This window comes from Bos mutus, chromosome 11, assembly GCF_027580195.1.
Source record: "Bos mutus isolate GX-2022 chromosome 11, NWIPB_WYAK_1.1, whole genome shotgun sequence".
Lineage (NCBI taxonomy): Eukaryota > Metazoa > Chordata > Mammalia > Artiodactyla > Bovidae > Bos > Bos mutus.
Genome location: NC_091627.1, coordinates 21,396,015 through 21,411,701, shown reverse-complemented (window position 1 = coordinate 21,411,701; position 15,687 = coordinate 21,396,015).

Sequence of the window (15,687 nt, the reverse complement as noted above, 5' to 3'; positions counted from 1 at the left end):
AAAGTTGAGTTCAGTTCAATCACTCAGTCATGTCCAACTCTTTGCAACCCCATGGACTGCAGCACACCAGGATTCCCTGTACATTACCAACAACCTGGAGCCTGCTCAAACTCATGTCCATAGATTCAGTGATGCCATCCAACCATCTCATTCTCTGTCATCCCCTTCTCTTACTACCTTCAATCTTTCCCAGCATCAGGGTCTTTTCCAGTGAGTCAGGTCTTCACATCAGGTAGCCAAAGTATTGGAGTTTCAGCTTCAGCATCAGTCCTTCCAATGAATATTCAGAACTGATTTCCTTTAGGATTGACTAGTTGGATCTCCTTGCAGCCCAAGAGGCTCTAAAGAGACTTCTTCAACACCACAGTTCAAAAGGATCAATTCTTTGGCACTCACCTTTCTTTATAGTCCAACTCTCACATCTGGACATGACTACCAGAAAAACCACAGCTTTGACTAGATGGACCTTTGTTGCCAAAGTAGTGTCTCTGCTTTTCAATATGCTGTCTAAGTTGATCATAACTTTTCTTCCAAGGAGCAAGTGTCTTAATTTCATGACTGTAGTTACCATCTGCAGTGATTTTGGAGCACCCCAGAATAAAGTCTCACTGTTTCCATTGTTTCCCCATCTATTTGCCATGAAGTGATGGGACCGGATGCCATCATCTTAGTTTTCTGAATGTTGAGCTTTAAGCCAACTTTTTCACTCTCCTCTTTCACTTTCTTCAAGAAGCTCTTTAGTTCTTCTTCACTTTCTTCCATAAGGGTGGTGTCAGCATATTGAAAAGCAGAGACATTACTTTGGCAACAAAGGTCCATCTAGTCAAAGCTGTGGTTTTTCTGGTAGTCATGTACAGATGTGAGAGTTAGACTATAAAGAAAGGTGAGTGCCAAAGAATTGATCCTTTTGAACTGTGGTGTTGAAGAAGTCTCTTTAGAGCCTCTTGAGCTGCAAGGAGATCCAACTAGTCAGTCCTAAATGAAATCAGTTCTGAATATTCATTGGAAGGACTGATGCTGAAGCTGAATCTCCAATACTTTGGGTACCTGATGTGAAGACCTGACTCACTGGAAAAGACCCTGATGCTGGGAAAGATTGAAGGTAGTAGGAGGAGAAGGGGATGCCAGAGGATGAGATGGTTGGATGGCATCACTGACTTGATGGACATAAGTTTGTGCAAATTCCAGGAGTTGGTACTGTACAGGGAATCCTGGTGTGCTGCAGTCCATGGGGTTGCAAAGACTTGGATACGACTGAGTGACTGAATTGAATGGAACTGTGGTCCATGTGGTCAGTTTGATTAGTTTTCTGTGATCGTGGTTTTCGTTCTGTCTGCCCTCTGAAGGATATGGATAAGAGGCTTATGGAAGCTTTCTGATGGGAGAAACTGACTGAGGGCGAAACTGGGTTTTGTTCTGATGGGTGGGGCCATGCCCAGTAAATCTGTTATCCAATTTTCTGTTGATGGGCAGGGCTGTGTTCCCTTCGTTTTTTGACCTGAGACCAAACTATAGTGGAGGTAATGAAGATAATGGTGACCTCCTTCAAAAGGTCCCATGCATGCACTGCTACATTCAGTGCCCCCAACCCTGCAGCAGGCTGCCACCGACCCACTTCTCTGCCAGAGACTCCTGGGCACCCACGGGCAAGTCTGGGTTAGTCTCTTGTGGGGTCACTGCTCCTTTCTCCTGGGTCCTGATCTGCATAAGGTTTTGTTTGTGCCCTCCAAGAGTCTGTTTCCCCAGTCCTGTGAACATTCTGTCAGCTCTATGTTGGGGTTAATGGTGACCTCCTTCAAGAGGGTTTGTGTCATACCCAGGTCTGCTGCACCCAGTGACCCTGCCCCTTCTGCATGCCACTGCTGACCCGTACCTTCACAGAAGACACTCAAGCACAGTTCTGGCTCAGTCTCTGGGTCCTGGTATGCACAAGGTTTGTTTGAGCCCTCTGACCATCTCTAGCCAGTTTGATTCTAAAAGCAATTTTGCCCCTCCTACCATCTTTTGGGGGCTTCTCCTTTGCCCTTGGATGTGGGTTATCTTTTTTTGGTGGGATCTAATATTCTTCAGTCGATGGTCGTTCTGCAGCAAGTTGTAGTTTTGGAGTTCTCTGACTTGATAAATGATTGTCATTTGAACTCAGTAGAGCCTGCAGGTAGAATTTTGACAGACACAGATGGTGGAAGAGGTATGAAGGAGAAAGGATTATCTTTACTGGTGTGTTCAGCCAATGATAAATGAAGTGAAGTGGAAGTGTTAGTCTCTCAGTCATGTCTAACTCTTTGCAGTCCCATGGACTGTAGCTCACCAGGTTCCTCTGTCCATGGAAATCTCCAGGCAAGAATACTGGAGTGGGTTGCCATTCCCTTCTCTAGAGGATCTTCCTGACCCATGGAAGGAATGAGGATAAGAAGGAGTCAAGTCAGAACCTTCTCTGGGAGATCTTTGTCTGCTTTGAAATGGTTTGCAGACAGCTTTGCAACAATAGCAACAAGTGCTAATCAGTGGTGGAATCGTATCCTGTGTGACTGGAATAAACATAATTACAAGTACCATGCACACGGTACACACACAGAGGCTTATGATGGAAAAATTACTAAAATTCAGAAGAACTTATTCTATGTCTTTTAAAAGCAAAAAGTGGTGGAAAGAGAACAGAATTGTTTCTCAGCTATAGTTGAGTTCAGTCCTGATGGTGTGACACTAAGCAAGTGGCTTAATGAGTCTCTCTGAGCCTTGCAGCTTCCCTGGTGGCTCAAACTATAAAGAATCTGCCTGTAATGTGGAAGACCAAGGTTTGATCCCTGGGTGGGGAAGATCCCCTGGAGAAGGAAATGGCAAATCACTTCAGTAGTCTTGCCTGCAGAATTCCACAGAGAGAGGAGCCTGGCAGACTACAGTCCACAGTGCTGCAAGAATTGGACATGACTGAGCGACTAACACTTTCACTTTCTGAGCCTTATTTCGTTTATAACTCTGTTATGTCTGTTGTGTTATTTTTTGGAAAGGAAAGTGCCTCTAAGCAAAAGCATGGGGTTGTTCCAGGTGCCTTATGATGTGCAAGCACTCTGCTCATCACAGCCTTCCAGCAAACACCTTGAAGCTCACACATCACAGGAGAGTGGGGTCAGCCAGGGGTCAGTGAGCACTTAAGAGTTTTGGCAAAAGGAAAAGGAGGCTCCTTGGATGGATAGACCTGACTTCAGCTTGAGAAGTGTATGTTTGACCTGAGGCCAGTCACTTGCTTTCTCTGATCCTCTCAGATCTTTCATCTGCAAAAGAATGGTAATAGGATGATTATCTGGATTAAATCAATGTATGATATCTGCAACTATTAGGTCTCCAACATTAGTGTCTCTCTGGCCAGATATTCCTGCAACTGCGGGGAGGTTTCTCTGTCAGTCTCCATGATAAGCTGGGGCTCACCCTTGCCTGCAGCGCTGAGGATGTTCTGAGGTTATCTCATTCATCAGAGATAGCTGCTGGGAGCTGACCTTCATCTTTAACTGTCAGTTTCCTCTGAACAGTTATCCCTCAGAACATCACAGTTCACGTAAGCTACGGCCAAACTGGAGGGACACTGCCCACCCAGCCACATGGAGTGTGACGCTTGATTGTATCTCTCGATTCAGAAGCTCTTTGTTGGCAATTAATGAAATTTAACTGGCAGGAACATGAAGAAGAAAGGAAAAGAAACACACAGGCACACACACTGCATTCCTCTTCTAATCTGCTCCAAGGGAACATCTTCCAGAGAAGGAACTGAATGTTCTGTCTCAGCATCAGTTAAAGTCATCAGGCACTCCTGAAGGATATTCTGTTTTGATCCTTGAACACCTTCTAGTAAAAGTGACGGATTCCATTAAACCTCCAGCCAGATTTTGGTACCATGTCTTCATGCTGACTGGCCATGGTCAGCTCAGCTCTGGTGACAAAGCCCTTCCATCATATAGGCCCCAAGAAGAAACAGCATTTCAAGCCTGTCCATTTGCATGCATCTGACTGAAGTCAGATTTAAAGTCTTATCTCTGATTTTCTTCTTTCAGGAAGCTGTCCTGGACCTCCCATCTCTCCCCAGTGATTCATTTCAGCATCCCCAGCTGATTCTGTGGATTAGTGGTTCATTCTCCTTTTGAATCGAGGCTCTTGAAGTTGAAAATTATCTGTGCCAAATGCAGATGCCTTGGACAGAGGTTTGTTTTTTGTGGATCTGGACCACTGCACGCTCTCTGGCATTTGTCAATGTGATGCCATATTTCAGTGGTTCAAACAACAACAACTAATGTTTCCATTTATTTCATTCAGCAAACTGTGATGAGAGCTTACTGGGTATGATTCTGTGCTAAGCTGTGTAGTAGGTCAGGACAACAGGGACAATGCTAACTATATATATATCCCTTACCCTAGAAGAGATGATATTTTAAGCCCTGTGACTAGTGATGGAGATCCAATAGAGTCTCTGTCCTACCCTGAGCTTACTGCACAATGAGGACATAACGAGAGGCAACTAAATAAGCAAATGTGGTAAGTGCCACAGCAGGGGATGTGTTCTAAGACCACGTAGCAACTTGTGGATTTAATCTATAGAGTCCACGAATGAAAACTGGGAGGGCTGACATTTAAGCTGAGACTTCAAATAAGTCAGCACACCAAAGGAAGTGGTCAAACATATTTTAAGAACAGGGAACAATGTGTGAAGGACGGAAGGTAAGAGAGAGCTTGAGATGATTATGAAGCTGAGCTGGATAAGCCGGATGGTAGGGAGGGAAGAAATGATGGTAATATCTGAGGTTAAAGGACTAGCAAGGGGGCAGAGCATGAAGATCCTTACAAATGATGAAGATCCTTTGAAAGGCTTTAATCAAGACATTATCTCGTTTATGCTTTAGAAAGATTTATCTGGTTAGTATGTGGAGAATGAGTTGAAGGGAGGGCAAAGAGTGGTATGTGTATGTGGTAGCCTGGGCAAGAGAAAAAAGTGGCCAGATAGGTTGGTGCTTTCCAAGACACAAGAGAGAAGGGAGAGATGGGGAATAGTTAGGAGGCAGAGGCAATCAGATTTTGTGATTCAGTATAGGTAGTGACTGAGATCCAAGTAAAATATGCAGGCATGATGTCACTGATAGATGTGAACTTGAATTAGATAGAATGGACACTAGTCTTCTGGTATCACCACTCTGGGGACAGCCTCAATCCAAGCTGTCTAGTGCAAGAATACCATGCTATCTTGGAACACATGGTTCTTTCTCCTGGTTGCACTTTCAATCCCTGGTTGGGGAACTGAGATCCCACATGCCATGTGGCACAGAAAAAAAAAAAAAAAAATCTGTAAGAACAGATGACACATGAATAATTTAGACAAGCAGTTTAAACTCTCTGAATTACAATTTTCTTATGTTTAAAGTAAGACCAATAATGATATAAATGTATAAACATTGATAATTATTCTCATTAGGGTGTTAGTTGAAGTGTGTCTATATGAAAAAAATAAGATTCTCATCCGCTAGTGTTATGGCTGCCCAAAATACAAAGGTGAAAATGTGTATTTGATAAGATGTATGAAAACAGCTGATAGGAAGTGTTAATCCATTAAAGTCCAAGGCATTGGACTACTTCATGTCCAGAGATAGTCTATCCTATGCATGTTCTCTTTAATTCAAAGGTAGATCTATGCATTTCCTCTTTTATTCAGCCCTGACCTCTAGGTTCTAAGGATGTGCTGTAGACATACTTCCTCTTGGCTTTCATAATGTGTATCTAGTACATAAATCTCTCTGCATAGCATAAGGCTGACTGAAATTGGGTCCTTGAACATAGAGATCTAAGATTTCCTGACCCTTCAGTTGATAAACTATTTTAAAGTGATGAGAAAACAATCTGAGTTTTGAGAAAAATCAGATTCCCAGTGAGGAGTTTTTGTTTTGTTTTGGGGTGTTTTTTTTAGCATAAAAAATATTGTCTGTCCACTGACTCTTTGATACCAGATCTTGTCACTGATATAAACAAAGTGACATTCACTTAAGAGTTTAGACATGTGCTATCCAATAGGGTCACCACTAGTACCCAGTTACTTAATGTAACATTAAATAAAATGAGAAATTCACTCCTTCAATAACACTAGACCCAATGCAAGTGCTCGACAGACACATGTGATGAACTGTTGCCTTACTGTACTGTGCCAGTGGAGGACATATTCAGGGGCTTACCGAGTTGGCTCAGTGGCAAAGCATCCGCCTACAGTGCGGGAGCTGCGGGAGACGTGAGTTCAATCCCTATGTCAGGAAGATCCCTTGGAGGAGGGCACGACAACCCACTCCAGTATTCTTGCCTGGGAAATTGCATGGACAGAGGAGACTGGCAGGTGGCCGTCCATAGGGTCACAAAAGAGTCGGACACAACTAAAGCGACTCGGCATGGCATGGCATAGGACAATTTCATCACAGCAGAGAGTCCTTTTTGAAAGCACAGATTTACGCTAAAACATGAAGCCATAAGAAATCATGGAGAGAGTAATTTTTAAAGTAGTGACATCGTGTCTATAACATGTATTCCCCTTTTAATCCAGTTTATTTGGGCTCACTTATAAAATAATGCCACTGAAACTGGACTCTGGTCCATAACTTACCAAAATGTCTTGGGGAAATTGCCTAAACCTTTTGTAATTCTTGGATTTGATTTCTAAATAATGGAAAAGAAAATATATACTTACTCAATGCAATAGTGAAAATGAGAGTCATTTATTAAAACTGTTTCTTCACTTGACCATATATGAAAGATAACAACTGTTTTCTTTCAATTGCCCCAAACCTAAGCACATAGAAAATATTCAGTAATAAAGCACTGAATCCATAAATTCAATGAATGAATAAGTAATGCATAAGTACACAAATATAGTCATTAGGTTAATAAGAGCATATTCTGTGCCAGGTATAAAGCTTTACAGTGGAACTATAGAATAAAAATAAGAGTTTCAGCTTCAAGCAGCTTATAATATGCCTGGAAACAAACAAACAAACAAAAAACAGATAATCAAAATAGTTGAGATGAGTCATGATAGAGGTGCCAAAGTGAAGTTGCTCAGTCATGTCTGACTCTTTGCAACCCCATGGACTGTAGCCCACCAGGCTCCTCTGTCCATGGGATTCTCCAGGCAAGAGTACTGGAGTGAGTTGCCGTTTCCTTCTCTAGGGGATCTTCCAGACCCAGGGATCAAACCCAGGTCTCCAGCATTGCAGGCAGATGCTTTAACCTCTGAGCCACCAGGGCAGGTGCCAAAGGGGTATCTTACTCAGCCTTGGAAAATATGTTGGAGGGTGGACAGGGTATCACAGAGAAATGATGTTTACTTTTGATCTGAAGTGTGAATAGATTTTTTGAAGTTGCAAATGTGAGGAGGGCAAGGCATAAGAGGACCAACCATCCTAGTTTGCACAAGACTGTATCAGTTTTAACACTGAAGGTGCTGCAACCCAGCGAATCCTTTAAATCCAGGCATTCGGAGCTGATTGATCAACATGAAGCATAAGCACAAAAACTACCTTTCAGATTTCCAGGTAGAGGTTAGAGAAGAAGCAAAGACAGCAAGGGAGCAGCTCCATGAACTCACGCAGGGAACAGTGGTATGTAAGATGGAGTAAGTCATCTAGCTGATGTTCCCTCTGGAAATGATGACAAAAACACAAACAAGTTCCAAAATCCCACATATTTTAGGTGTCAAAAAGCTGCAGAGAAGGTAGGAACTAAAAGTGTTAAAATTCCAGAAAACAGAGGGTCGTTTAGAAGAGAGATGATGATGACAGCTGTCCTTCCCTCCTGGCTGTGCCGGGGTGTTGCAGGCTCTGGGAGTGAGTAAGGAGCTATCCTTGGCTCTTGTGTAGGACATAAGCCTACAACTGAACTCAGACATTAGAGCTATCAGAGAAAAGCTTTCAAATATCTATGATTAGTATTTAAAGAGAGTAAAAAAGGTAACAAAATAATAGAGAATTTCACCAAAAAAGGGGGGGGATTTATAGTAGAGAACCAAGGGGTCATTTAGAAATGAAAACATGCAATGTTAGAACTTCAGTGGATGGGCTTGACAGCAGATTAGGCACAACAAAATATATAATTGAGGACCGGAGGGCCAGGTCAACAGAAAATACCCACCTCAAGTGGAGAGGAGAGAGAGAGAAAGCAAAATAAGTAAAAATAAAATAGAATAAGAGTGTAAGAGACAGTGGGGCATGATCAGAAACTTTCACATATGTGTAACTGAAGTCCTAGAAGCATAAATGGAAACAAGCCAGAGAAATAGTTGAAGAGGTAATGACTGGAAATTTTCCAAAACTGATGGAAGACACGAATCCAAATATTCAGGTAGCTCAATGAACCTCATGCAAGATAACTGCAAAGATAATGTATAGTCACCTAGAGTTTCATACCAATAAAAGTATCCCTCCAACACAAGGATGAAATAAACAGTTTTTCTGATACACAAAACTGGAGGAGATTTATCACCTGAAAGAAGGAAAATTGTTCTCAATAGAAATATGAAAATGTTTGAAGGAATGATGAAGACTGTTGAGGGTGAATGTGGAAGTAGATGAGTCAATATTGACTGTAAAAAATACAGTAGCTGGGCTGCCCTGGAATTTAAATGCAAAGGCCTAGGAGTTATTAACATACAAGGCAGGAGTAGAGAGGAAGTGAGAGAGTTGTTAAGTTTCCAGCAGTACTTTGGGAGTAGGAAAAGTCATCTTTTGCATGAGATTGCAATATGGCAAGATGCATAGAGTAATACTAGGATAGTCACTAAAAGAATATTGGAGAGTACATAATTAAGGTGACAAGATAAAGAATAAACCAATTTCTATTAGGTAGATGTGGTAAACTGTAGATTCACGAATATTTCTGCTAGAAATGAGAATGAGAATCGGGGACTTCCCTTTTGATCCAATGGTTAAGACTTCACCTTCTGTATGCAGGAGATGTAGGTTCGATCCCTGATTAGGGAACTGAGATTCCACATGCCTTGCGGCCAAAAAACAAAACAAAAGAAAAACATAAAACAGAGGCAATACTGTAGCAAATTCAGTAAAGATTTAAAAAAGGGTTCACCTCACCAAAAAAAACCTAAAAAAAATAAAAAGAAATGAGATTAGGGAAGCTGCACTGTATGAAGACAAATGAAGAAATTCACGTAGTTGTGTAAACACATTAATGGAAGCTATAGGCGTAGAAAATCCACTGGCTCCCACTGATAGTCCATTAAGCAAAGTGTTTCTCGCTTCAGCAACCCAGGATAACCTTACAGTTCAAGTTAAAGTTGCCAATTACTCTCAAGTCAAAAGATCTTTATTTCGGCTATAATCACAGCCGAATTATTATGAACTCCTTCTTTCAGGTGATAAATCTCCTCCAGTTTTGTGTATCAGAAAAACTGTTTATTTCATCCTTGTGTTGGAGGGATACTTTTATTGGTATGAAACTCTAGGTGACTATGCATTATCTTTGCAGATCACAGCCAGAATAAAATCCATATTCCCTCAGGATAAGCTGAAAAGTGTAACAGGGAATATAGAATCTGTGAAAAATTCACAAGGTAAAAAATTAGAGATGGGAATATGGGAGAATGATTCCAGATCTGATGACTGGTCATTCTAACTTTTTTTTTTCTTCCCCCCTTTCCCCAAAGTCACGTTCTGAGGAATCATCGCATGACATTTCCTCTCTGGAAATTCCTCACCTGGCTCATAAATTCACTGATGACTCAGTGAGGTTGAGAACATGAAATCCTCTAAGGTTAGACTCATGGTTTCCTTTCAGGCTCATTTAGTCTTTCATTGCAAAACCAATGCATCTGCTAACCACAGGGACATGGCTGGCGCGCACTGGAGACAAAAAAGCTCAGTGTCATTGCTGCTGAGACACGGCTGGGGACCAGGAGGCACCGTTAACGTGGGAGGGTGAACGATGATGAAGCATCACTTCTGTGGCTTCTGAGGAGTGTTCCTCCTGCAAAAAGAATCGAGTCCTCCCACCAGACCATTTCTCTGTATTTACTTGGCCAGCAGTCAAGGGCAGACTTTCTTGAAATTAGTACAATGTGTACTTATCAATGATTTAAAAGGCAGCATAAGGACCCCCTACCAAAAAAAGGCACCCTCACTGCCATACCAAGTGTAGTCGCTCGGTGGTGTCTGACCCTTTGAGACCCCACGGACTGTAGGCCACCAGGCTCCTCTGTCCATGGGATTCTCCAGGCAAGAATACTGGAGTGGGTTGCCATTTCCTTCTCCAGGGGATCTTCCCGACCCAGGGATCGAACCAGGGTCTTCCGCATCACAGGCAGATGCTTTACCCTCTGAGCCACCAGGGAAGCCCAAACTAGAATGTCCCAAACCCTTTCATTTGCCATTCTAACTTAAATTGCCTGAAGGTCTTAGATTAATGTAACCTGCAAATGTATTCTTGGGTAGGGCAGTGTAAATAGGACCTCTCAAAATAAAAGCAGCCCACTGGGGAATTCAATGAAGTAAGGCTCCTTTGGAATTAAATTGCTCAAGTATCATATCCTCATGTCTTCCAGTCTTGCAGACTCTGATCAAGGCCCCATCTCTAGCTGCTCTCCCAGGGTCTTGGAGTAATATTCTAGTGTATGTGCTGTCTACTTATTTGCCTCCCTTAGCAGATTATGAACTCCTTGAAGGCAATGACTTTATACAAATCTCTGAATATGTGGGTTCAGGATCTGACATTACAGCAGTACTTTGACGATGGCTTAGGGAAAAAAAAGAGAGAGAAGGGATGAGGGAGAGAAAGGAAACTTTGGATGAATCAGTACGTGCCCTTAGCTAATGTCCCAACATAGAAGTTTTCACTTATTTTTAAGTCAAGAGGAAAGCAAGAACCAATGAGTACAGTGATCAGAAAGTGAGTTTAGAAAACCAATGTTTGGATTATCACTCAGCTTCTCCTCCTCCAATGCTATAAGGCAAGAATTTGAAATTATTAATTTGCCATTCAAATTTTTGCAGTCTGAGTTCAAATTAGGAATTCAAATTCAATCCAAAATATGAATCTCCTGCCATTCCCCACCATCAACCCCCTAAAACAACACCAAAATAAAAATTCTCGTTATTTTCTGGTCCCTGTGATGGACACAACATTTTGCTTCTGCCTATGAAATATTTCCCAAATGGCATATTGGTAAAGAATCTGCCCACCAGTGCAGGAGACACAGGAGATTCAAGTTTGATTCCTGGGTTGGGAAGGTCTCCTGGAGGAGGGAATGGCAACCCACTTCAGTATGCTTGCCTGAAAAATTCCATGGACAGAGGAGCCTGGTGGGCTGCAACCTATGGGGTCACAAAGAGTTGGACATGACTGAACACATACATGCACACTCACAGTGTGTTCTCCTTGGGAATCATTCCTTATCCTTCGAATTTTACCTTAAAAAATGCTTCCAGCTTGAAAGCTTCCCCAGGCACAATTACTTTCATTCCCACTGTATTCACATTACTCTTTGTGTCCAAATTTATTACAATACTTGTCAACCTCATTTTTAATGCGTTAGCATCGAAGCTTCTTTCCTAGGCAGTGTGTAAGCTCTTATAGCACCAATCCTGTGTTTCATTTATTTCTAGATCTCCAGTGTCTAGGACGTTGGTGGCCCCTAACGCAAAGCAGGCACTTGGTAAAATGTTGACTCAAGAAATATTTAACAAAGATGATCTCAGACAGATTCCCCTCAGTACTAGAGAAATCTGACTGAGGACACTGAATAGCAAGAAAGGTGCCGGGCCCTCACTGCACTGAGATGGACCCACCACCTCTGTGGGATAGGAAGTGTCTGCAGAACTTGCAAGCCACCAAAGGTGGTAATAAGCAAGGCTCTGTGTGTGTGTGTGTGTGTGTGTGTGTGTGTGTGTGTGCTCAGTTGTGTCTGACTCCTTGCAGCCCTATGGACTGTAGCCTACTAGGCTCCTCTGTTCATGGGATTTCCCAGGTAAGCATCCTGGAGTGGGTTGCTATTTCCTCCTCTAGGGGATCTTCCCAACCCAGGGGTCGAACCCACATCTCCTGTGTCTCCTGCATTGGCAGGTGGATTCTTCACCACTGTGCCAATTAGCAAGATTAGCAGAAGGAAAAAAAAATCATAGGAATCTGATTCATTACCTTGAAGTTGTTACTTAATGTTGCTTCAGCACTGAGTCCTGAAAAGGACTTTGTAATAGTCATTAGAATAATTGTGTTGAAATCCTAGCTCAGATCCCTACCTGATATACTGGGAAATCAAGATGACTATGACAGAAACTATCCAATGTTTATTAAAATCACCCAAAGCAATGTGTCCTTCCTCCTGAGCCCACTGTTAGGGTACCTGTCCCAATGCCCTTCCACCAGATATGACTGTAAGCCTGGGTTCTGACTGATGTACTCCTCAGCAGAAGTTTTATTTTCCGCTTTCAAGCCTGAATCACTCAAATCTTTCATGGGATCCTCCACATACTGCTTCTTCCATCATCTGCTAGACAGGGATGACTGAAGACTCCAAGGTCTAGGGGGTTACAGACCATTACAGAGGAGGAGTCAGCATCTCTGAAAACATGGAGAAGAACCCACTCTTCCTTCCTACTGCCAGCCCCCATCAGAGTAGGGTAAGAATGATAAAGAGCTCACACCTCAGTAGCTTTCTGTGTTCAAGGTTCTTATAATTATTTGCCTGCCACATTGACCAATACAATGGTCCAGCTTGTCTCTTATCTGATGAATGGGATTCTAATTCCTGTACTGCCCGCTTCCCAGGGTTAATGTAGAGATTAGCATAAGGTTTTGTCAACCATAACATCCTTAACCCATCTGAGTTTATTGTTGCTTTTTCTTACTGGAACTTGGGCAAGGAAAGGAAATCATTTCAGAGGAATTGTTTCATGGTGGGAGACCACTCTGGAAAGCGTAGATCTTGTCCAGAATTAGTTGGAAGAATCTTTTATTTTAATGAACACTTGAGCTGAATAGTCTATGATGGAGTAGAGTTGTCTCTCAAATTTATTCAGTTTGGCCTTGAGGTCTGGTAAAGTTGTTCTAGAAAATGACCCTCAGTCCTCTGGGCATTTGCTACTCTATGTGTGATCCTGGGTGATGTATACTTTCTTTGTGCCTTAATGTCATTATCCATCTAATGAGGGGTTGAGCCAGAGACCTTCTGTGCCTCTTGGTCTTGCTAACCCTCTGTGGAAGTGGCTGTCTGTCTGTCGTGGACGTGTTTGAGGGCAGTGCAGTTGATTTGGAAGATGTCATGAAGGAGATTCCAACCTCGGGGAGGATTGCCTGACCTGTTGTCCTGAAAGTCTTTTTCAAGCCAAAGATTTTTGAGATGGCTTTATGACAAGGAGGATTATGAGTCAGACTCTTTTCTGGTTCTATTTCAGGAAACTCGTGGGAGGCAGTGTGCTGTTGTGGAAGAGAAAAAGGGCACTGGAGTCACCCAGACCTGGGTATGAAATTTGACTCGAAAATTCACCAGCAGTGTAAGATGGAAACATTTGGCTGACTCCCTGAGCCTCAGTTCCCTTCTCTGTCAAATGGGTGCAAGAGCACCCACTCCCAGGTCGTGCTGGGTGCTCACAAGGGTGGCATGAGAAAGCACTCGAATACTGTCTTGCACTAAGAGCACACAACGCATTCATTCTGGAACACACTTCTCAGGAATATGCAGCACGTTTCCTGAAACTTTCACAGATTCTGAAGGTGGGGTGAGCACCATCGTTTCTCTAACTTAGTAAATTGACCTTTGTTGGTACTTCTATAGTACATGGACATGTTTGTTTTCATGGTTTAAAGCGACCAAGTGTATTATTTAGAGAAATGTATTTCGAGTATTCCAACACAGCCTTGGCTTCCTCAAGGACATTAGAAAAATAATATCCACCATCAGTGTTTTGGGAAAGTTAAATAAACCATGACATAAAATATCAAGTTCTTGTAATGTCAGTAGGATTCAAATTCATTTCTTCTTTTAGAGATCAAACAGTTATCATTCAGTTACAGTATGCCCCACTGTGTGTGCTATGGCAGGATTCAGCAGTAGATGAATCAGAGCTATGACTATAGCTAGCATTTATCAGTTATTTACTACGGACCAGGCACTGGGCTAAGTGCAACTACTTAATATAGACCAGGCCCAGGACTAAGTTATATATTGTGTATATATATATATATATATAGCTGTGTGTGTATATATATATCACTGTATACATATATATAACTATGTACATATGTATATATATGTATATATGCTATATATGTATAACACGCACACATATATGCATTGTTATTGTGACCCCATGGACTGCAGCCCACCAGGCTCCTCTGTCCATGAGATTTTCCAGGCAAGGATACTGGAGTGGGTTGCCATTTCCTTCTCCAGGGGATCTTCCCAACCCAGGGATTGAACTCGGGTCTCCTGCACTGCAGGCAGATTCTTCACGGACTGAACTACAAGGGAAGCCATGTATTGTGTATATGTACATATAAAACAATGCATATATGTAAAACCGATTCACTTTGCCGTGCACTTGAAGCTAACACAACACTGTAAATCAACTATATTCCAATTTAAAACAAGAAATTTGTATTCAACAAATCTTAACTTGTGTGGGGTCCCCTCAATATGCTCTGCTGCTGCTGCTGCTGCTGCTGCTGCTGCTGCTGCTAAGTCACTTCAGTCGTGTCCGACTCTTTGCGACCCCATAGACGGCAGCCCACCAGGGTTCCCCGTCCCTGGGACTCTCCAGGCAAGAACACTGGAGTGGGTTGCCATTTCCTTCTCCAATGCATGAAAGTAAAAAGTGAAAGTGAATATGCTCTAATTTTATACATACTTTTACTAACTGAGGGCTGCGTAGATTGGATCTATAATAGACTCCACATTTTTCTTCAATCATGTTGACTACTTCTAGTCCTGAATAGAAACCGTATATTTAGAATCTGCTTCAAAGAAGTAATTTCTCATTCTTTTCAAGAACTCCCTCTTACCGGTAGAGTTCATAGTAGCTGTGAAAAAATATCTAAATATTGATGAAAGCCATACCTTCACCTCCATATAGACAATAGTATCAAGTGGAGGAACATACACTGGGATTGAACCCCAGGCTCTGCTTCTGCCATTCATTTGCTGTGTGGCCTCAGGAAAATCAACCCTCTGTTTCCTTGTCCCCGTTTTCCTGTTCAACTCAAAAGTGAGGAACCCGGAGGCAAGTTTATGGAGCTCTGCGTAAACAAGAAGGAGCTGGACAAATGCACAGCAGCTTTGATAACCAGAGAGGAGACATTACAGCCCCTGCAAGCGGTGCGACAGTCGTCCCTGTGCACGTGGAGAGGAGGATGTTGTATTTTTTTTTTTGGTAGCAGCTTTACTAAGATATAATTCATATACCACACAATTCCTCTATTTACAGTGTATTTTTAATGACTGGATGCGCCCTTCTGCCTCATTGACCTGGTTCTAAATCTTCTCTGTGTTTACTCTGTTGACTTTTTGTACAGTTGGTGTGACCTAGGCTTAGAGAAGAAGCAGTCATGCTGGGTGACCTTGATTTGCAGAGCTCTGGGTCCCTTGGTTTTCGGTATGAGTTGTCCTGACCTCCTCTTGCTTGTTCAGCCAGTGGAGGAGCAGGAAGGGGAAGGGCGGAGGGGAGT